This window comes from Bombina bombina, chromosome 4 (genome assembly GCF_027579735.1).
Source record: "Bombina bombina isolate aBomBom1 chromosome 4, aBomBom1.pri, whole genome shotgun sequence".
NCBI lineage: Eukaryota > Metazoa > Chordata > Amphibia > Anura > Bombinatoridae > Bombina > Bombina bombina.
Genome location: NC_069502.1, coordinates 300967666 through 300992142, shown reverse-complemented (window position 1 = coordinate 300992142; position 24477 = coordinate 300967666). Strand labels below are relative to the sequence as shown.

At 40.1% G+C, this 24477-nt stretch overlaps 1 protein-coding gene across 1 annotated transcript in view; it reads right to left on the bottom strand.

Annotated features, from left to right (window-relative positions):
* SLC9A9 (solute carrier family 9 member A9) overlaps positions 1-24477 on the bottom strand; it is a 1902281-nt gene that overhangs the window by 1632559 nt on the left and 245245 nt on the right. The window lies entirely within an intron of this gene.

Sequence of the window (24477 nt, the reverse complement as noted above, 5' to 3'; positions counted from 1 at the left end):
TTCTTGGGGCTGTAGATATCCCAAAGGAAAGAGCTACAAACTGGTAATGCCTGTCTAGAAAGGCAAACCTGAAAAACGATGGTGATCTTTATGCATCACAATGTGAGGATAAGCATCCTTCAAATCCATTGTAGTCCTCAATTGACTCTCCTGGATCATAGTTAAGATGGTACGAATAGTTTCCATCTTAAATGACGGAATTCTGAGGAATTTGTTTAAGATCTTTAGATCCAAAATAGGTCTGAAGGTTCCCTCTCCTTGGGAACCACAAACAGATTTGAGTAAAAACTCTGTCCCTGTTCCTCTCTTGGAACTGGATGGATCTCGTACACAATGTAAGAATGACTCCTTCTTTATCTGGTTTGCAGATAATTGTGAAAGGCGAAATCTCCCCTTTTTTTGGGGGGGAATCTTTGAAATCCAGAAGATATCTCTGGGATATAAATTCCAATGCCTAGGGATCCTGGGCATCTCTTGCCCACGCCTGGGCAAAGAATGAAAGTCTGCCCCCTATAGGATCCGTTACCGGATAGGGGTCCGTTCCTTCATGCTGCCTTAGAGGCAGCAGCAGGCTCCTTGGCCTGCTTATCTTTGTTCCAGGTCCGATTGTCTCCAGACCGCCTTGGACTGAGCAAAAATTCCCTCTTGTTTTGCCTTAGAGGAAGAGGATGCCACACCTGCCCTGAAGTTTTTAAAAGGTACGAAAATTAGACTTTTTTTTTTTTTTTCCCTTGATTTAGACCTATCCTGAGGAAGGGCATGACCTTTTCCTCCAGTGATATAAGCAATAATCTCCTTCAAACCAGGCCCGAATAGGGTCTGCCCCTTGAAGGGAAGTTAAGTAGCTTATTTATTAAAGTCATGACAGCTGACCATGATATAAGCCATAGCGCTCTGCGCGCCAGTATAGTAAAAAACAGAATTCTTAGCCGTTAGTCTAGTCAAATGAACAAGGCATCAGAAAACAAAGGAATTGGCTAGCATAAGCTTGTCAAATATATTCATCCAATGGAGTCGCTTAACTGTAAAGCCTCATCAAGAGACTCAACCCAGAACGCCGCAGCAGCAGTGACAGAAGCAATGTATGCAAGGGGCTGCAGGATAAAACCCTGTTGAATAAACATTTTTTATCCATTGGATCTAAAACGCACAACTGTCCTCGTCAGAGGTAGTGGTACGCTTAGCTAGAGTAGAAACTCTTCTCTCCACCTTAGGAACTGTCTGCCAGAAGTCCCGTGTGGTGGTAACTATTAGAAAACATTCTTCTAAAAAATAGGAGGGGAAGAGAACGGCACACCTGGTCTATCCCATTCCTTATTAAAAAAATTTTTTTTTTTAGTAAACCTCTTTAGGTATTGAAAAAACATCAGTACACACCGGCACTGCATATTATTTATCCAGTCTACACAATTTCTCTGGCCCTGCGATTGTACACATTCATTCAGAGCAGCCAAAGCCTCCCTGAGCAACAAGTGGAGGTTCTCAAGCATAAATTTTAAATGTAGAAATATCAGAATCAGGTTAAATCATCTTCCCTGAGTCAAAAAAAAAAATCACCCACAGACTAAGCATATTGTGAGGTAGTATCATACATGGTTCTTAAAGCGTCTGTATGCTCTGTATCTACCCCCAGAGCTCAAGTTAACAAGCAAATATATAAAACGTTACTGTGCCTTTAAGAGAAACAAATTTTGCCAAAATTTGAAATAACAGTGAAAAAAGGCAGTTAAACTAACAAAATTTTTACAGTGTATGTAACAAGTTAGCAGAGCATTGCACCCACTTGCAAATGGATGATTAACCCCTTAATACAAAAAACAGATTAACAAAACGAAAAATATGTTTTAAACAGTCATAACAGCTCCTACTTTTGAAGCCCTTTTGAGCCCTTCAGAGATGTCCTATAGCATGCAGGGGACTGCTGAGGGAAGCTGAATGTCACAGTTTGTAATTTTAACTGCACCATCTGTAACTTTTATACTATAACAGTGGAAAGCCTCAGGAAACTATTTCTATGCAAAATTTAAGCCAGCCATGTGGAAAAAACTTAGGCCCCAATAAGTTTTATCACCAAACATATGTTAAAAAACGATTAAACATGCCAGCAAACGTTTTAAAACACATTTTTACAAGAGTATGTATCTCTATTAATAAGCCTGATACCAGTCGCTATCGCTGCATTTAAGGCTTTACTTACATTACTTCGGTATCAGCAGTATTTTCTTAGTCAATTCCATTCCTAGAAAAATATTTTACTGCACATACCTTATCTGCAGGAAAACCTGCACGCCATTCCCCCTCTGAAGTACCTCACTCCTCAGAATGTGTGAGAACAGCAAATGGATCTTAGTTACGTCTGCTAAGATCATAGAAAAACGCAGGCAGATTCTTCTTCCAAATACTGCCTGAGATAAACAGCACACTCCGGTGCCATTTAAAAATAACAAACTTTTGATTGAAGAATAAACTAAGTAGAAAGCACCACAGACTCTCACAACCTCCTATCTATGTTGAGGCTTGCAAGAGAATGACTGAATATGGCAGTCAGGGGAGGAGCTATATAGCAGCTTTGCTGTGGGTGGACTCTTGCAGCTTCCTGTTGGGAAGGAGAATATATTCCATAAGTAATGGATGATCCGTGGACTGGATACACTTAACAAGAGAAATGTATTATTATTTGTGTATTTAATAGGATTCATTTTATATGCAGCCCTTAAAGCTCCTAAAATATGTATAAGGAAGTTAGGGTGATAGGGTTATCTATCAATATTGCAGGCCCGCTCTAAGAATAATGCAGCATCTGGCATGATAAGTCCATGGGAATTACCAGATAATGTTTAGCGTGGCAGAGATCTCTTTAGCGCGCCCTATACTTTGAATGAATAGTGCAGCTGCGCTAAATGCTGCTTATATTACAAGAGTGCAACACATAACAGTGCTAAAATGTTATCACGACTTGAGAACTAAAGTAAAGTGTTAGGGCTAGAATAAAACAAAGCACACGTAAAACATCCTATATAATAAAAGGCCAAGTGTGTTTGTCCGAAGCTGTCATGCACAGTAGAGACTGCGTGTGAGGACAAACATACTTGGCCTACCTCACCTGGCATGGAGTGGGCGTGGCCGGATTGGCGTAACGTGGGTGGGGTCGGTGGCAACGTGGACGGGGCCGGGCGTGGTGCAGACGGGACGGGGCGTGGACAGGCGGGGCATGGGCCGGGTGTGCCGTGAGAGATAAAGAGAGGGGGGAGAAACAGCAAAAGAGAGGGGGAGAGAGCAAAAGAGGGGCATAGAGAGAGCAAAAGAGAGAGAGCAAAAGAGAGGGGGGAGAGAGAGCAAGAAGAAGGGGGAAGAGAGAGAGAGCAAAAGAGAGAGGGGAGAGAGAGCAGAAGAGGGGGAGAGAGAGCACAAAAGAGGGAGAGAGAGAGCTCAAAAGAGAGGGGGGAGAGAGAGCGCAAAAGAGAAGGGGGAGAGAGAGCGCAAAAGAGAAGGGGGAGAGAGCGCAAAAGAGAAGGGGGAGAGAGAATGCAAAAGAGAAGGGGGAGAGAGAGAGCAAAAGAGAAGGGGAGAGAGAGCACAAAAGAGAAGGGGGAGAGAGAGCAAAAGAGAAGGGGGAGAGAGCGCAAAAGAGAAGGGGGAGAGAGCGCAAAAGAGAGGGGGGAGAGCGCTAAGGAGAGGGGGGAGAGAGTGCTAAAGAGAGGGGGGGACAGAGCAAAAGAGAGGGGAGAGAGAGAGCAAAAGAGGGGGGAGAGAGAGCAAAAGAAGGGGGAGAGAGCGCAAAAGAGGGGGGAGAGAGAGCAAAAGAGAGGGGAAAGAGCATGAAAGAGAGGGGGGAGAGAGCGCAAAAAGAGAGGGGGGAAAAAGCCCAAAAGAGGGTGGAGAGAGCACAAAAGAGGGGGGAGAGAAAGCAAAAGAGGGGGGAGAGAGAGCAAAAGAGGGGAGAGAGAGAGCAAAAGAGAGGGGGGAGAGAGCACAAAAGAGACGGGGGAGAGAGCACAAAAGAGAGGGGGGAGAGAGCGCAAAAGAGGGGGGAAAGAGCACAAAAGAGGGGGGGAGAGAGAGAGAGCAAAAGAGGGGGAGAGAGAGCAAGGGTTCGAACCGCAGTACTTAAACAAATTGGCTTTAGGACTAGTATTAAAATAAAGTATTACACTGATATACAGTATACATACACAAATATGTAAAATATAGGTTTAATACTGAAATAAATTTAAAGGCGTATATTATATGACAAGGTATTTGACTGGGAAGGGTTCACAGGTGTGTGTGTGTATATATATATATATATATATATATATATATATATATATATATATATTAAAATCAAACAATAAAGTAAAATAATAAGTGAATAAAATATACAATGAGTAAAAACGTCAACAAGAGATTCACTGAACTATTATAAAAGGATATTCCTTCCAGGTCTCTCATCACATGTAAAGAAAGAATAAAAACAAAGGTGCAATATTGTCACAGTCTTAGTTAGAAGTACTCATTGAAACCTACTCACGTTTTTCTGAGCTAGGAATCCAGCTCTAAGTAAATACAGCCTGTGTTATAGTTGGATCAGATAGTAACTAGAACTGACCTCCACTGGATACTTTAAAATCAGCTTTTATTAAAATACAAAGTAACAAGCAGTTTGGTCACAAACCAGGGCAACAAAACATAATTTATGCTTACCTGATAAATTCCTTTCTTCTGTAGTGTGATCAGTCCACGGGTCATCATTACTTGTGGGATATTAACTGCTCCCCTACAGGAAGTGCAAGAGGATTCACCCAGCAGAGTTGCTATATAGCTCCTCCCCTCTACGTCACCTCCAGTCATTCGACCAAGGACCAACGAGAAAGGAGAAGCCAAGGGTGTAGTGGTGACTGGAGTATAATTTAAAAAATATTTACCTGCCTTAAAAAACAGGGCGGGCCGTGGACTGATCACACTACAGAAGAAAGGAATTTATCAGGTAAGCATAAATTATGTTTTCTTCTGTTAAGTGTGATCAGTCCACGGGTCATCATTACTTGTGGGATACCAATACCAAAGCAAAAGTACACGGATGACGGGAGGGATAGGCAGGCTCTTTATACAGAAGGAACCACTGCCTGAAGAACCTTTCTCCCAAAAATAGCCTCCGAGGAAGCAAAAGTGTCAAATTTGTAAAATTTGGAAAAAGTATGAAGCGAAGACCAAGTTGCAGCCTTGCAAATCTGTTCAACAGAGGCCTCATTCTTAAAGGCCCAAGTGGAAGCCACAGCTCTAGTGGAATGAGCTGTAATTCTTTCAGGAGGCTGCTGTCCAGCAGTCTCATAAGCTAAACGAATTATGCTACGAAGCCAAAAAGAGAGAGAGGTAGCAGAAGCTTTTTGACCTCTCCTCTGACCAGAGTAAACGACAAACAGGGAAGACGTTTGTCGAAAATCTTTAGTTGCCTGTAAATAAAATTTAAGGGCACGAACTACATCCAGATTGTGCAAAAGACGTTCCTTCCTCGAAGAAGGATTTGGGCACAAGGATGGAACAACAATCTCCTGATTGATATTCCTGTTAGTGACTACCTTAGGTAAGAACCCAGGCTTAGTACGCAGAACTACCTTATCCGAGTGAAAAATCAAATAAGGAGAATCACAATGTAAGGCTGATAACTCAGAGACTCTTCGAGCCGAGGAAATAGCCATTAAAAATAGAACTTTCCAAGATAACAACTTTATATCAATGGAATGAAGGGGTTCAAACGGAACACCCTGTAAAACGTTAAGAACAAGGTTTAAACTCCATGGTGGAGCCACAGCTTTAAACACAGGTTTAATCCTGGCCAAAGCCTGACAAAAAGCCTGAACGTCTGGAACTTCTGACAGACGCTTGTGTAACAGAATGGACAGAGCTGAGATCTGTCCCTTTAAGGAACTAGCGGATAACCCCTTTTCTAAACCTTCTTGTAGAAAAGACAATATCCTAGGAATCCTAACCTTACTCCAAGAGTAACCTTTGGATTCGCACCAATATAGGTATTTACGCCATATTTTATGGTAAATCTTTCTGGTGACAGGCTTCCTAGCCTGTATTAAGGTATCAATAACTGACTCAGAAAAACCACGCTTTGATAAGATCAAGCGTTCAATTTCCAAGCAGTCAGCTTCAGAGAAGTTAGATTTTGATGTTTGAAAGGACCCTGAATCAGAAGGTCCTGTTTCAGAGGTAACGACCAAGGTGGACAGAATGACATGTCCACCAGATCTGTATACCAAGTCCTGCGTGGCCATGCAGGCGCTATTAGAATCACTGATGCTTTCTCCTGTGATTCTGGCAATCAATCGAGGAAGCATCGGGAAAGGTGGAAACACATAAGCCATCCTGAAGGTCCATGGTGCTGTCAAGGCATCTATCAGGACCGCTCCCGGATCCCTGGATCTGGACCCGTAGCGCGGAAGCTTGGCGTTCTGTCGAGACGCCATGAGATCTATCTCTGGTTTGCCCCAACGTGGAAGTATTTGGGCAAAGACCTCTGGATGAAGTTCCCACTCCCCCGGATGAAAAGTCTGACGACTTAAGAAATCCGCCTCCCAGTTCTCCACTCCCGGGATGTGGATTGCAGACAGGTGGCAAGAGTGAGACTCTGCCCAGCGAATTATCTTCGATACTTCCATCATTGCTAGGGAGCTTCTTGTCCCTCCCTGATGGTTGATATAAGCTACAGTCGTGATGTTGTCCGACTGGAACCTGATGAACCCCCGAGTTGCTAACTGGGGCCAAGCCAGAAGAGCATTGAGGACTGCTCTCAATTCCAGAATGTTTATTGGAAGAAGACTCTCCTCCTGATTCCATAGTCCCTGAGCCTTCAGAGAATTCCAGACAGCGCCCCAACCTAGTAGGCTGTCGTCTGTTGTTACAATTGACCAGTCTGGCCTGCTGAATGGCATTCCCCTGGACAGATGTGGCCGATAAAGCCACCATAGAAGAGAATTTCTGGTCTCTTGAATGGAATGAAGGACACGGCATGCATTTTGAAGTTTTGTTAACCTGTCCTCTGTCAGGTAAATCTTCATTTCTACAGAATCTATCAGAGTCCCCAGGAAGGGAACTCTTGTGAGTGGAAAGAGAGAACTTTTCTCTTCGTTCACTTTCCATCCATGCGACCTTAGAAATGCCAGTACTATCTCTGTATGAGATTTGGCAGTTTGAAAGCTTGAAGCTTGTATCAGTATGTCGTCTAAGTACGGAGCTACTGAAATTCCTCGCGGTCTTAGTACCGCCAGAAGAGTGCCCAGAACCTTTGTGAAGATTCTTGGAGCCGTAGCCAGTCCGAATGGAAGAGCTACAAACTGGTAATGCCTGTCTAAAAAGGCAAACCTTAGATACCGGTAATGACTTCTGTGAATCGGTATGTGAAGGTAAGCATCCTTTAAATCCACTGTGGTCAAGTACTGACCCTCTTGGATCATGGGCAAAATTGTTCGAATAGTTTCCATCTTGAACGATGGAACTCTTAGGAATTTGTTTAGGATCTTTAAATCCAAGATTGGCCTGAAGGTTCCCTCTTTTTGGGAACTACAAACAGATTTGAGTAAAACCCTTGTCCTTGTTCCAACCGCGGAACTGGATGGATCACTCCCATTAATAAAAGATCTTTTACGCAGCGTAGAAACGCTTCCTTCTTTGTTAGGTTTGTTGACAACCTTGACAGATGAAATCTCCCTCTTGGGGGAGAGGATTTGAAGTCCAGAAGGTATCCCTGAGATATGATCTCTAACGCCCAGGGATCCTGAACATCTCTTGCCCAAGCCTGGGCGAAGAGGGAAAGTCTGCCCCCCACTAGATCCGGTCCCGGATCGGGGGCCCTCAATTCATGCTGTCTTAGGGGCAGCAGCAGGTTTTCTGGCCTGTTTGCCCCTGTTCCAGGACTGGTTAGGTTTCCAGCCTTGTCTGTAGCGAGCAACAGCTCCTTCCTGTTTTGGTGCAGAGGAAGTTGATGCTGCTCCTGCTTTGAAATTACGAAAGGAACGAAAATTGGACTGTCTAGCCTTGGCTTTGGCCTTGTCCTGAGGCAGGGCATGACCTTTACCTCCTGTAATGTCATCAATAATCTCTTTCAAGCCGGGCCCGAATAAGGTCTGCCCTTTGAAAGGAATATTAAGCAATTTAGATTTAGACGTAACATCAGCTGACCAGGATTTTAGCCACAGAGCTCTGCGTGCCTGAATGGCGAATCCTGAATTTTTAGCCGCAAGTTTAGTTAAATGTACTACGGCATCTGAAATAAATGAATTAGCTAACTTAAGGAATTTAAGTTTGTGTGTGATGTCATCTAGTGTGGATGATTGAAGTGTCTCTTCCAGAGACTCAAACCAAAATGCTGCTGCAGCCGTGACAGGCGCAATACATGCAAGAGGTTGCAATATAAACCCTTGTTGAACAAACATTTTCTTAAGGTAACCCTCTAATTTTTTATCCATTGGATCTGAAAAAGCACAGCTATCCTCCACTGGGATAGTGGTACGCTTAGCTAAAGTAGAAACTGCTCCCTCCACCTTAGGGACCATTTGCCATAAGTCCCGTGTGGCGGCGTCTATTGGAAACATTTTTCTGAATATAGGAGGGGGTGAGAAAGGCACACCGGGTCTATCCCACTCCTTAGTAACAATGTCAGTAAGTCTCTTAGGTATAGGAAAAACGTCAGTACTCGTCGGTACCGCAAAATATTTATCCAACCTACACATTTTTTCTGGGATTGCAACTGTGTTACAATCATTCAGAGCCGCTAATACCTCCCCTAGTAACACACGGAGGTTCTCAAGCTTAAATTTAAAATTTGAAATGTCTGAGTCCAGTTTATTTGGATCAGAACCGTCACCCACAGAATGAAGCTCTCCGTCTTCACGTTCTGCAAACTGTGACGCAGTATCAGACATGGCCCTTGCATTATCAGCGCACTCTGTTCTCATCCCAGAGTGATCACGTTTACCTCTTAGTTCTGGTAGTTTAGCCAAAACTTCAGTCATAACAGTAGCCATATCTTGTAATGTGATTTGTAATGGCCGCCCAGATGCACTCGGCGCTACAATATCACGCACCTCCTGAGCGGGAGATGCAGGTACTGACACGTGAGGCGAGTTAGTCGGCATAACTCTCCCCTCGTTGTTTGGTGAAATATGTTCAATTTGTACAGATTGACTATTTTTTAAAGTAGCATCAATACATTTAGTACATAAATTTCTATTGGGCTCCACTTTGGCATTAACACATATAGCACAGAGATATTCCTCTGAATCAGACATGTTTAACACACTAGCAAATAAACAGCAACTTGGAAATACTTTTCAAAGTAATTTACAAATAATATGAAAACGAACTGTGCCTTTAAGAAGCACAGAAAATATTATAACAGATAAAATAATTAAGTTATAGCATCAATCTTTGTCAGAATATACAGTTTTAGCAAAGGATTGTTCCCCTCAGCAAATGATAACTAACCCAGGCAGCAGAAAAAAAATACACAAATAAACGTTTTTTATATCACAGTCAATACAATCAGCACAGCTCTGCTGTGAATGATTACTTCCCTCAAAAAAGACTCTTGAGATCCCTGAACTCTGTAGAGATGAACCGGATCATGCAGGAAGAAAATGAACCTCTGACTGAGTTTTTCTGATGCATAGTGAAAACACCAAAATGGCCCCTCCCCCACACACATAACAGTGAGAGGGATCAGTGAACTGCTCTAATTTAAATCAAAACTATTGCCAAGTGGAAAAAAAGTGCCCAAAACATTTTTTCACCCAGTACCTCAGAGAAAAAAACGTTTTTACATGCCAGCAAAAAAACGTTTTACCTCAATAATTAATTGTCATTTAAAACCTATTGCAAGTCCCTGCAAAATAGGTTAAGTCTATGTATACAGTTTAAAAGCCAGAGAAGTACCATTTCCCAGAAAACTGAAGTGTAAAATATACATACATGACAGCCTGATATCAGCTACATCTACTGCATTCAAGGCTGAGTTTACATTATAACGGTATGGCAGGATTTTCTCATCAATTCCATGTCAGAAAATAATAAACTGCTACATACCTCTTTGCAGATTAATCTGCCTGCTGTCCCCTGATCTGAAGTTTACCTCTCCTCAGATGGCCGAGAAACAGCAATATGATCTTAACTACTCCGGCTAAAATCATAGAAAAACTCAGGTAGATTCTTCTTCAAATTCTACCAGAGAAGGAATAACACACTCCGGTGCTATTATAAAATAACAAACTTTTGATTGAAGATATAAAAACTAAATATATCACCATAGTCCTCTCACACATCCTATCTAGTCGTTGGGTGCAAGAGAATGACTGGAGGTGACGTAGAGGGGAGGAGCTATATAGCAACTCTGCTGGGTGAATCCTCTTGCACTTCCTGTAGGGGAGCAGTTAATATCCCACAAGTAATGATGACCCGTGGACTGATCACACTTAACAGAAGAAAGATACATATACAACTTCCAAGATGCCCCAGTGAACTCCTTGCTCTCATGCTATGAGTACCACCCAGGGCTTGTATAAAGTTCTGGAACTGCTGCCAAAACCCTATCACCTGTTGTGACAACTACTGAACAGCAAGTTTTTCTATCCAACAAATTATGCGTGAGGGATTTAACACCGGAAACTATAGGCCATGCAGGGAAATTCTTCTGATCATTAATAATCTCTGGAGTATATAAAATGTTAGGATTTTGGGGAATTTAACATTTAAAAAGCCATATTTGATTTTAAAGTATTCAGTGGAGGTCAATTCCAGTTACTATCTGATCCAACTATAACACAGGCTGTGTTTACTTAGAGCTGGGTTCACGCCTCAGAAGAGCGTGAGTAGGTTTCAATCAGTACTTATAACTAAGACTGTGACAATATTGCCCCATTGTTTTTGTTCTTTCTTTACAAGTGAGAGACCTGGAAGGAAAAACCTTACCTTATACGAAGAAATCTAACATTTAATATACTTTTATAATAATGCAGTGATTCTTTTTTTGATGTTTTTACTAAATAAATAAATATGTCTGTGTGTATATATGTATATTTGTATATGTTTATATATGTGTATGTATGTGTGTGCAAATATACATACACATGCACATATATATATATATATATATATACATATATATATATATATATATATATACATATATAAAATCCCAATTCCGAAAAGTTGGGACAGTATGGAAAATGCAAAAAAATAAAAAAAATATTTGAAAATGCAATTGCCCCAGTACTATATTGCATACACATTATTAACACATTATTTGATGTTTTACTTTGTGAATTTAATTTATTTTTTTAAAATATACACTCATTTCAAATCTGATGACTACAACACGTTCCCAAAAAAGTTGTGACAAGTTGAAATAAGAAATTTTTTTTTTTAGTAAACCTCTTTAGGTATTGAAAAAACATCAGTACACACCGGCACTGCATATTATTTATCCAGTCTACACAATTTCTCTGGCCCTGCGATTGTACACATTCATTCAGAGCAGCCAAAGCCTCCCTGAGCAACAAGTGGAGGTTCTCAAGCATAAATTTTAAATGTAGAAATATCAGAATCAGGTTAAATCATCTTCCCTGAGTCAAAAAAAAAAATCACCCACAGACTAAGCATATTGTGAGGTAGTATCATACATGGTTCTTAAAGCGTCTGTATGCTCTGTATCTACCCCCAGAGCTCAAGTTAACAAGCAAATATATAAAACGTTACTGTGCCTTTAAGAGAAACAAATTTTGCCAAAATTTGAAATAACAGTGAAAAAAGGCAGTTAAACTAACAAAATTTTTACAGTGTATGTAACAAGTTAGCAGAGCATTGCACCCACTTGCAAATGGATGATTAACCCCTTAATACAAAAAACAGATTAACAAAACGAAAAATATGTTTTAAACAGTCATAACAGCTCCTACTTTTGAAGCCCTTTTGAGCCCTTCAGAGATGTCCTATAGCATGCAGGGGACTGCTGAGGGAAGCTGAATGTCACAGTTTGTAATTTTAACTGCACCAACTGTAACTTTTATACTATAACAGTGGAAAGCCTCAGGAAACTGTTTCTATGCAAAATTTAAGCCAGCCATGTGGAAAAAACTTAGGCCCCAATAAGTTTTATCACCAAACATATGTTAAAAAACGATTAAACATGCCAGCAAACGTTTTAAAACACATTTTTACAAGAGTATGTATCTCTATTAATAAGCCTGATACCAGTCGCTATCGCTGCATTTAAGGCTTTACTTACATTACTTCGGTATCAGCAGTATTTTCTTAGTCAATTCCATTCCTAGAAAAATATTTTACTGCACATACCTTATCTGCAGGAAAACCTGCACGCCATTCCCCCTCTGAAGTACCTCACTCCTCAGAATGTGTGAGAACAGCAAATGGATCTTAGTTACGTCTGCTAAGATCATAGAAAAACGCAGGCAGATTCTTCTTCCAAATACTGCCTGAGATAAACAGCACACTCCGGTGCCATTTAAAAATAACAAACTTTTGATTGAAGAATAAACTAAGTAGAAAGCACCACAGACTCTCACAACCTCCTATCTATGTTGAGGCTTGCAAGAGAATGACTGAATATGGCAGTCAGGGGAGGAGCTATATAGCAGCTTTGCTGTGGGTGGACTCTTGCAGCTTCCTGTTGGGAAGGAGAATATATTCCATAAGTAATGGATGATCCGTGGACTGGATACACTTAACAAGAGAAATGTATTATTATTTGTGTATTTAATAGGATTCATTTTATATGCAGCCCTTAAAGCTCCTAAAATATGTATAAGGAAGTTAGGGTGATAGGGTTATCTATCAATATTGCAGGCCCGCTCTAAGAATAATGCAGCATCTGGCATGATAAGTCCATGGGAATTACCAGATAATGTTTAGCGTGGCAGAGATCTCTTTAGCGCGCCCTATACTTTGAATGAATAGTGCAGCTGCGCTAAATGCTGCTTATATTACAAGAGTGCAACACATAACAGTGCTAAAATGTTATCACGACTTGAGAACTAAAGTAAAGTGTTAGGGCTAGAATAAAACAAAGCACAAAAGAGACGGGGGAGAGAGCACAAAAGAGAGGGGGGAGAGAGCGCAAAAGAGGGGGGAAAGAGCACAAAAGAGGGGGGAGAGAGAGAGAGCAAAAGAGGGGGAGAGAGAGAGCAAGGGTTGGAACCGCAGTACTTAAACAAATTGGCTTTAGGACTAGTATTAAAATAAAGTATTACACTGATATACAGTATACATACACAAATATGTAAAATATAGGTTTAATACTGAAATAAATTTAAAGGCGTATATTATATGACAAGGTATTTGACTGGGAAGGGTTCACAGGTGTGTGTGTATATATATATATATATATATATATATATATATATATATATATATATATATTAAAATCAAACAATAAAGTAAAATAATAAGTGAATAAAATATACAATGAGTAAAAACGTCAACAAGAGATTCACTGAACTATTATAAAAGGATATTCCTTCCAGGTCTCTCATCACATGTAAAGAAAGAATAAAAACAAAGGTGCAATATTGTCACAGTCTTAGTTAGAAGTACTCATTGAAACCTACTCACGTTTTTCTGAGCTAGGAATCCAGCTCTAAGTAAATACAGCCTGTGTTATAGTTGGATCAGATAGTAACTAGAACTGACCTCCACTGGATACTTTAAAATCAGCTTTTATTAAAATACAAAGTAACAAGCAGTTTGGTCACAAACCAGGGCAACAAAACATAATTTATGCTTACCTGATAAATTCCTTTCTTCTGTAGTGTGATCAGTCCACGGGTCATCATTACTTGTGGGATATTAACTGCTCCCCTACAGGAAGTGCAAGAGGATTCACCCAGCAGAGTTGCTATATAGCTCCTCCCCTCTACGTCACCTCCAGTCATTCGACCAAGGACCAACGAGAAAGGAGAAGCCAAGGGTGTAGTGGGGCCGTGGACTGATCACACTACAGAAGAAAGGAATTTATCAGGTAAGCATAAATTATGTTTTCTTCTGTTAAGTGTGATCAGTCCACGGGTCATCATTACTTGTGGGATACCAATACCAAAGCAAAAGTACACGGATGACGGGAGGGATAGGCAGGCTCTTTATACAGAAGGAACCACTGCCTGAAGAACCTTTCTCCCAAAAATAGCCTCCGAGGAAGCAAAAGTGTCAAATTTGTAAAATTTGGAAAAAGTATGAAGCGAAGACCAAGTTGCAGCCTTGCAAATCTGTTCAACAGAGGCCTCATTCTTAAAGGCCCAAGTGGAAGCCACAGCTCTAGTGGAATGAGCTGTAATTCTTTCAGGAGGCTGCTGTCCAGCAGTCTCATAAGCTAAACGAATTATGCTACGAAGCCAAAAAGAGAGAGAGGTAGCAGAAGCTTTTTGACCTCTCCTCTGACCAGAGTAAACGACAAACAGGGAAGACGTTTGTCGAAAATCTTTAGTTGCCTGTAAATAAAATTTAAGGGCACGAACTACATCCAGATTGTGCAAAAGACGTTCCTTCCTCGAAGAAGGATTTGGGCACAAGGATGGAACAACAATCTCCTGATTGATATTCCTGTTAGTGACTACCTTAGGTAAGAACCCAGGCTTAGTACGCAGAACTACCTTATCCGAGTGAAAAATCAAATAAGGAGAATCACAATGTAAGGCTGATAACTCAGAGACTCTTCGAGCCGAGGAAATAGCCATTAAAAATAGAACTTTCCAAGATAACAACTTTATATCAATGGAATGAAGGGGTTCAAACGGAACACCCTGTAAAACGTTAAGAACAAGGTTTAAACTCCATGGTGGAGCCACAGCTTTAAACACAGGTTTAATCCTGGCCAAAGCCTGACAAAAAGCCTGAACGTCTGGAACTTCTGACAGACGCTTGTGTAACAGAATGGACAGAGCTGAGATCTGTCCCTTTAAGGAACTAGCGGATAACCCCTTTTCTAAACCTTCTTGTAGAAAAGACAATATCCTAGGAATCCTAACCTTACTCCAAGAGTAACCTTTGGATTCGCACCAATATAGGTATTTACGCCATATTTTATGGTAAATCTTTCTGGTGACAGGCTTCCTAGCCTGTATTAAGGTATCAATAACTGACTCAGAAAAACCACGCTTTGATAAGATCAAGCGTTCAATTTCCAAGCAGTCAGCTTCAGAGAAGTTAGATTTTGATGTTTGAAAGGACCCTGAATCAGAAGGTCCTGTTTCAGAGGTAACGACCAAGGTGGACAGAATGACATGTCCACCAGATCTGTATACCAAGTCCTGCGTGGCCATGCAGGCGCTATTAGAATCACTGATGCTTTCTCCTGTTTGATTCTGGCAATCAATCGAGGAAGCATCGGGAAAGGTGGAAACACATAAGCCATCCTGAAGGTCCATGGTGCTGTCAAGGCATCTATCAGGACCGCTCCCGGATCCCTGGATCTGGACCCGTAGCGCGGAAGCTTGGCGTTCTGTCGAGACGCCATGAGATCTATCTCTGGTTTGCCCCAACGTGGAAGTATTTGGGCAAAGACCTCTGGATGAAGTTCCCACTCCCCCGGATGAAAAGTCTGACGACTTAAGAAATCCGCCTCCCAGTTCTCCACTCCCGGGATGTGGATTGCAGACAGGTGGCAAGAGTGAGACTCTGCCCAGCGAATTATCTTCGATACTTCCATCATTGCTAGGGAGCTTCTTGTCCCTCCCTGATGGTTGATATAAGCTACAGTCGTGATGTTGTCCGACTGGAACCTGATGAACCCCCGAGTTGCTAACTGGGGCCAAGCCAGAAGAGCATTGAGGACTGCTCTCAATTCCAGAATGTTTATTGGAAGAAGACTCTCCTCCTGATTCCATAGTCCCTGAGCCTTCAGAGAATTCCAGACAGCGCCCCAACCTAGTAGGCTGGCGTCTGTTGTTACAATTGACCAGTCTGACCTGCTGAATGGCATTCCCCTGGACAGATGTGGCCGATAAAGCCACCATAGAAGAGAATTTCTGGTCTCTTGAATGGAATGAAGGACACGGCATGCATTTTGAAGTTTTGTTAACCTGTCCTCTGTCAGGTAAATCTTCATTTCTACAGAATCTATCAGAGTCCCCAGGAAGGGAACTCTTGTGAGTGGAAAGAGAGAACTTTTCTCTTCGTTCACTTTCCATCCATGCGACCTTAGAAATGCCAGTACTATCTCTGTATGAGATTTGGCAGTTTGAAAGCTTGAAGCTTGTATCAGTATGTCGTCTAAGTACGGAGCTACTGAAATTCCTCGCGGTCTTAGTACCGCCAGAAGAGTGCCCAGAACCTTTGTGAAGATTCTTGGAGCCGTAGCCAGTCCGAATGGAAGAGCTACAAACTGGTAATGCCTGTCTAAAAAGGCAAACCTTAGATACCGGTAATGACTTCTGTGAATCGGTATGTGAAGGTAAGCATCCTTTAAATCCACTGTGGTCAAGTACTGACCCTCTTGGATCATGGGCAAAATTGTTCGAATAGTTTCCATCTTGAACGATGGAACTCTTAGGAATTTGTTTAGGATCTTTAAATCCAAGATTGGCCTGAAGGTTCCCTCTTTTTGGGAACTACAAACAGATTTGAGTAAAACCCTTGTCCTTGTTCCAACCGCGGAACTGGATGGATCACTCCCATTAATAAAAGATCTTGTACGCAGCGTAGAAACGCTTCCTTCTTTGTTAGGTTTGTTGACAACCTTGACAGATGAAATCTCCCTCTTGGGGGAGAGGATTTGAAGTCCAGAAGGTATCCCTGAGATATGATCTCTAACGCCCAGGGATCCTGAACATCTCTTGCCCAAGCCTGGGCGAAGAGGGAAAGTCTGCCCCCCACTAGATCCGGTCCCGGATCGGGGGCCCTCAATTCATGCTGTCTTAGGGGCAGCAGCAGGTTTTCTGGCCTGTTTGCCCCTGTTCCAGGACTGGTTAGGTTTCCAGCCTTGTCTGTAGCGAGCAACAGCTCCTTCCTGTTTTGGTGCAGAGGAAGTTGATGCTGCTCCTGCTTTGAAATTACGAAAGGAACGAAAATTGGACTGTCTAGCCTTGGCTTTGGCCTTGTCCTGAGGCAGGGCATGACCTTTACCTCCTGTAATGTCATCAATAATCTCTTTCAAGCCGGGCCCGAATAAGGTCTGCCCTTTGAAAGGAATATTAAGCAATTTAGATTTAGACGTAACATCAGCTGACCAGGATTTTAGCCACAGAGCTCTGCGTGCCTGAATGGCGAATCCTGAATTTTTAGCCGCAAGTTTAGTTAAATGTACTACGGCATCTGAAATAAATGAATTAGCTAACTTAAGGAATTTAAGTTTGTGTGTGATGTCATCTAGTGTGGATGATTGAAGTGTCTCTTCCAGAGACTCAAACCAAAATGCTGCTGCAGCCGTGACAGGCGCAATACATGCAAGAGGTTGCAATATAAACCCTTGTTGAACAAACATTTTCTTAAGGTAACCCTCTAATTTTTTATCCATTGGATCTGAAAAAGCACAGCTATCCTCCACTGGGATAGTGGTACGCTTAGCTAAAGTAGAAACTGCTCCCTCCACCTTAGGGACCATTTGCCATAAGTCCCGTGTGGCGGCGTCTATTGGAAACATTTTTCTGAATATAGGAGGGGTGAGAAAGGCACACCGGGTCTATCCCACTCCTTAGTAACAATGTCAGTAAGTCTCTTAGGTATAGGAAAAACGTCAGTACTCGTCGGTACCGCAAAATATTTATCCAACCTACACATTTTTTCTGGGATTGCAACTCTGTTACAATCATTCAGAGCCGCTAATACCTCCCCTAGTAACACACGGAGGTTCTCAAGCTTAAATTTAAAATTTGAAATGTCTGAGTCCAGTTTATTTGGATCAGAACCGTCACCCACAGAATGAAGCTCTCCGTCTTCACGTTCTGCAAACTGTGACGCAGTATCAGACATGGCCCTTGCATTATCAGCGCACTCTGTTCTCATCCCAGAGTGATCACGTTTACCTCTTAGTTCTGGTAGTTTAGCCAAAACTTCAGTCATAACAGTAGCCATATCTTGTAATGTGATTTGTAATGGCCGCCCAGATGCACTCGGCGCTACAATATCACGCACCTCCTGAGCGGGAGATGCAGGTACTGACACGTGAGGCGAGTTAGTCGGCATAACTCTCCCCTCGTTGTTTGGTGAAATATGTTCAATTTGTACAGATTGACTATTTTTTAAAGTAGCATCAATACATTTAGTACATAAATTTCTATTGGGCTCCACTTTGGCATTAACACATATAGCACAGAGATATTCCTCTGAATCAGACATGTTTAACACACTAGCAAATAAACAGCAACTTGGAAATACTTTTCAAAGTAATTTACAAATAATATGAAAACGAACTGTGCCTTTAAGAAGCACAGAAAATATTATAACAGATAAAATAATTAAGTTATAGCATCAATCTTTGTCAGAATATACAGTTTTAGCAAAGGATTGTTCCCCTCAGCAAATGATAACTAACCCAGGCAGCAGAAAAAAAATACACAAATAAACGTTTTTTATATCACAGTCAATACAATCAGCACAGCTCTGCTGTGAATGATTACTTCCCTCAAAAAAGACTCTTGAGATCCCTGAACTCTGTAGAGATGAACCGGATCATGCAGGAAGAAAATGAACCTCTGACTGAGTTTTTCTGATGCATAGTGAAAACACCAAAATGGCCCCTCCCCCACACACATAACAGTGCCAAGTGGAAAAAAAGTGCCCAAAACATTTTTTCACCCAGTACCTCAGAGAAAAAAACGTTTTTACATGCCAGCAAAAAAACGTTTTACCTCAATAATTAATTGTCATTTAAAACCTATTGCAAGTCCCTGCAAAATAGGTTAAGTCTATGTATACAGTTTAAAAGCCAGAGAAGTACCATTTCCCAGAAAACTGAAGTGTAAAATATACATACATGACAGCCTGATATCAGCTACATCTACTGCATTCAAGGCTGAGTTTACATTATAACGGTATGGCAGGATTTTCTCATCAATTCCATGTCAGAAAATAATAAACTGCTACATACCTCTTTGCAGATTAATCTGCCTGCTGTCCCCTGATCTGAAGTTTACCTCTCCTCAGATGGCCGAGAAACAGCAATATGATCTTAACTACTCCGGCTAAAATCATAGAAAAACTCAGGTAGATTCTTCTTCAAATTCTACCAGAGAAGGAATAACACACTCCGGTGCTATTATAAAATAACAAACTTTTGATTGAAGATATAAAAACTAAATATATCACCATAGTCCTCTCACACATCCTATCTAGTCGTTGGGTGCAAGAGAATGACTGGAGGTGACGTAGAGGGGAGGAGCTATATAGCAACTCTGCTGGGTGAATCCTCTTGCACTTCCTGTAGGGGAGCAGTTAATATCCCACAAGTAATGATGACCCGTGGACTGATCACACTTAACAGAAGAAAGATACATATACAACTTCCAAGATGCCCCAGTGAACTCCTTGCTCTCAGGCTATGAGTACCACCCAGGGCTTGTATAAAGTTCTGGAACTGCTGCCAAAACCCTATCACCTGTTGTGACAACTACTGAACAGCAAGTTTTTCTATCCAACAAATTATGCGTGAGGGATTTAACACCGGAAACTATAGGCCATGCAGGGAAATTCTTCTGATCATTAATAATCTCTGGAGTATATAAAATGTTAGGATTTTGGGGAATTTAACATTTAAAAAGCCATATTTGATTTTAAAGTATTCAGTGGAGGTCAATTCCAGTTACTATCTGATCCAACTATAACACAGGCTGTGTTTACTTAGAGCTGGGTTCACGCCTCAGAAGAGCGTGAGTAGGTTTCAATCAGTACTTATAACTAAGACTGTGACAATATTGCCCCATTGTTTTTGTTCTTTCTTTACAAGTGAGAGACCTGGAAGGAAAAACCTTACCTTATACGAAGAAATCTAACATTTAATATACTTTTATAATAATGCAGTGATTCTTTTTTTGATGTTTTTACTAAATAAATAAATATGTCTGTGTGTATATATGTATATTTGTATATGTTTATATATGTGTATGTATGTGTGTGCAAATATACATACACATGCACATATATATATATATATATATATATATATATATATATATATATATACATATATAAAATCCCAATTCCGAAAAGTTGGGACAGTATGGAAAATGCAAAAAAATAAAAAAAATATTTGAAAATGCAATTGCCCCAGTACTATATTGCATACACATTATTAACACATTATTTGATGTTTTACTTTGTGAATTTAATTTATTTTTTTAAAATATACACTCATTTCAAATCTGATGACTACAACACGTTCCCAAAAAAGTTGTGACAAGTTGAAATAAGAAGGTGATGTAAAACAGGTGAGGCAATCGTGTAATCATAGTATATAAGGAGCCTCCAAAAAAGGCCTAGTCCTTCAAGAGCAAGGATGGGTTGAGGCTCGCCAATCTGCAAGCAGATGCGTAAGGGAATAATCCAAAACTTTGAGAACAGCATTCCCTAAAGACAATTCAGTAGGATTTTTGGGCATTTCACATTCTACAGTGCACAATATAATTAAAAGATTCAAGGAATCCGGTCAAATCTTGGTGCCTAAAGGGCAAGGCCGAAAGCCACTTCTGAATGCGCGTGATCTCAGATCCCTCAGACGTCACTGTCTCAAAAACCGTCATGAGTCTGTAATGGATATCCTAACATAGGCTCTGGAATCCTTTGGTAAAGCTTTGTCAGTCAATACCATTCACCGCTGCATCCACAGATTCAAGTTAAGGCTTTAGTATGCAAAGCAGAAGCCATACATTAGCACTGTCCAGAAGCATCACTGACTTCTCTATGCTCGATCTCATTTGAGTGTTTTGTGGTCCAACAAGTCAACATTTCAAATAGTTTTTAGATAAAACAGCCGTCTTGTACTCCAGGCCAAAGAGGTCCAAAACCCAGCGTCTGTCATGGTCATGTAAATGTATTTTATAATGTATTTATGTTGTGATTAGAGTCAGTCGCACAAACCAAATGAGTGAAAATTTATTTTACTTTCAACTTGTAATATGAGCTCAAGTTAGCTTGCGTGATATAGAAATATCGCTCCCACGCTAACGTTAGCATGCCACTTGTAATCTACCCCTTAATGGCATACCAACTGGCTGATTTTACTGACCACCAAGCTAAATTTTAAACTAAAATTAGCAAACATTTTTTCAAATGATTGTTGCAAAAAATAATCATTTAATTAATGTTAAATTATACAATTAATTTGTGTTTTGTATACCTTAAGAAATAATTTTAAATATCAGAAAATGTTATAATGTTATTACGCTGCCCCCACCCGGCTACTTCATCATACCACTTGGCTGGCAAATTATTCTGTGGAGAAAGCCTGAAGGCTAATGATAACAATACTTAAACATTTTATGTCAGCACTGCAAGGGTCCTTTAGTGTATTTCCATAAAGACTTCGGTTATCGCTTGGTTCAATTATGATTAGCTAGATAGATCATATACACATCTAAGGAAAAGATCTGGCACATATATAACATGCATCAGTTGTATCAAGTACTTTTAAAGGTCCAAGCTGATTGTTCCTGTGGGTATTAGGTTAAAAGCAGACTGCATTCAAGATCTATCTGCTTTGCAGCCATGACAATATGGCAAGATGTCAAACAAAGGTACTACAATCCACTAAATACATTCATAGGCCCCACAGCTCTCTGCTATACCTTAATTTCAATGTTGCTATACTTTCACTGCCATAATCAGCATCATAAATAAGAGTCAATGGGGCTGATTTATTAAGCAGCATTTGCTGTTCATTCCGTGTGAGTCTTTCCGGCTCGCCGGAATCAGGAGTTAAGAAGAAGCGGTCTCTGAGGTGGCAGACTGCAATCATTCCGATCAGATACGATCGGGATAATTGATACTCCCTGCTAGTGGCCGATTGGCTACGAATGTGCAGGGGACGGCATTGCACAAGCAATTCCCCAGAAATGCCAACAGCATATGCTGTCTGCCTTTATTGATGTTGGGCGGACATGATTCGCTACAGCGAATCATGTCTGCCCGCCATATAATAAATCGGCCCCTATGTCTTTGTTTCATGGCATATCCTCATTTACTTTAGAATTACATGTGTATTTAATTTCTCTTTTACTCACTTTAATATACCAAGAACCTAAGAACCACTGTCATTATTGTCTACTTGATTAAAGTGATGAAGAATAATAGTTATCACTGTTACTTTATCCATTTTCCTATGTTTTAAATAAACTTGCATGGAATTAAAGTTGTAGGCAACTACAGTATTAAATTAATATCTTAAATACTGTATGTGGTTAACAAATGCTGTTAGCGTTCAGGAAGTACTGCAATGTGCTGCAGAACGTCCTGGCAAGGAAGGGATGTTGTGTCTTGGTAACTGATCATATTGTGTACGGCAATGTATACCATATAATCTCTTTTGTCAAACTTAACCCTTGTCCCTAAATTAAAAGGATTAAAATGAAAAACTGTAATAAAATTTGCCTTAAAGTTATAAAAAGGAAAACTTCAGAAATGACTGATGACTGAAAGCTCATAATTACTCAGGCAAATGAGCCAGAAATTATGTCAAATGTGAAATGTCCAAAATAAGGACACAGTGAATACATTATCCTGTCTGCAATCTCCTAGAACACTCTTGAAACTAAAGTCAAGGATTATCAGGTACAGTAGCATAAATTGTATAAAAACACCTATTATAGATAGTCTACAAACAAAACAATTAATATTGAATTAATAGGATAAAACACAAGTCTATGGATTACATTGTATATTAGTCACTTTATGCTTCAGAATATCACAGTTGGAATATTAGCAGTCAGCATGTATACATTTTTATATTTAAAAACATTCATGTTATCCGAATCAACTATTTCTTGACTTGGTGCTCAAGTATTTAATAAAATAAATTGTAAAATTAAAAGGATGTAAAAGTCAAAAGTATTCTGGGGTCGCACAATTTGATTGTATCAAACTTTGCAAAATAAAGTGTGTTAAAAGAGCTATTCAATCATTTGAGGTCTAACCCTCCGAGTTGCCAATCTCAGTGAGAACTTAGCCACAAATTGGTACTTTAGCACTAATGCACATGCTTGATTGACAGGAAAGCAAGTGAATTTAGTGTATGGATCAATCAGGCTCAGATTGGCGCTATGTAGAATTCAAGATCAACACCTGGATAGGCTCCAAAACTGGAACTTTGTGACTCCAAATAATACTTAAGAAAGGCTATATAAGCTTTCCATGCATTTTATTTTGCAATGTACTCTATAACAGTAATCTCTACATACATTACTTTATATAAAATCAATCTGACAGAAGGAAAAATAGATTTTTTTTTCATAATAACTTTGCACAGATAATAAGTAAGAATAAAGCCTGTATAACTTACTTTCAATCTGCTTATGTTCCTTTAACACTAAAGGGTGTCATGAGCAGTCACCACATATTGCACCAGGACTGGCCGAACATGGCAGTTAAGAAATTTGGGCCACTAGATGTTTAAAGCTTAGGGTATAGTAAAATGTAGATTTAATATATCTAGATATATAAAATTAGGTTGTTGATGAATAAAGGTGATTTACATATTAATGAGACACTATTTTAGTGTAATAAATGTGCTAATTGCATGCACACTGTTTAGTACACGTTCCCAAGGTTGTCAGGAAGATACCGGTATCTAATGATTGTCACAAGCATTTCTAACAGTCTTAAGGAACCATAGATGGACGATTTACAGAACATAGTTATTCTAAAACTAAAATCCATTTGAAAGTTAAAATTTTCTGTCATATATTGTCAATAAGCATCTTTTTAAAATATATTTTACAATTTTAATTTTATATTGTTTAGAAATATTTTATATTTGTTAATTGTATAACCAGTCTCCATTCATGGCAGAATATGTAAAATTGCAATAAGCCACAGAACATGCACTGTTTGATGTGATCTTTATGCAGATCAGGAGTTGTGCACAAGCAAGTGGGTACACTCACAGCCAATCAACAGCTGAGCCATTCTCTGATTGTAAGTGTATTGTTTAGCTGTCTCCTAGATAAGGGCCAGTGTCCTCCTCCCGTATCAGTATAGCATAGTATTTGGCACCATATTTATTTATGTAACAGCATGAGTTAGCTTTGCTCTTCTTCCAAAATTGAAATATGAAGGTATCATCTATACGTTTAGCAATTAAGGTATTGTATCCCTTATCTGTTGTAAGAGAAGCTGAGGAGTATATTAGTATTTGCATTTATAATCACTGTATGTCTTCTTTTAATAATCCTATATGAACTTTGACTATATAAGGAAGTGCTATGAGGACTATGTCTTTTTACAATGCCACATCAAAATCTTCTTTGTACTGATACGCCACTGCAACTAATTTGTGGTCTA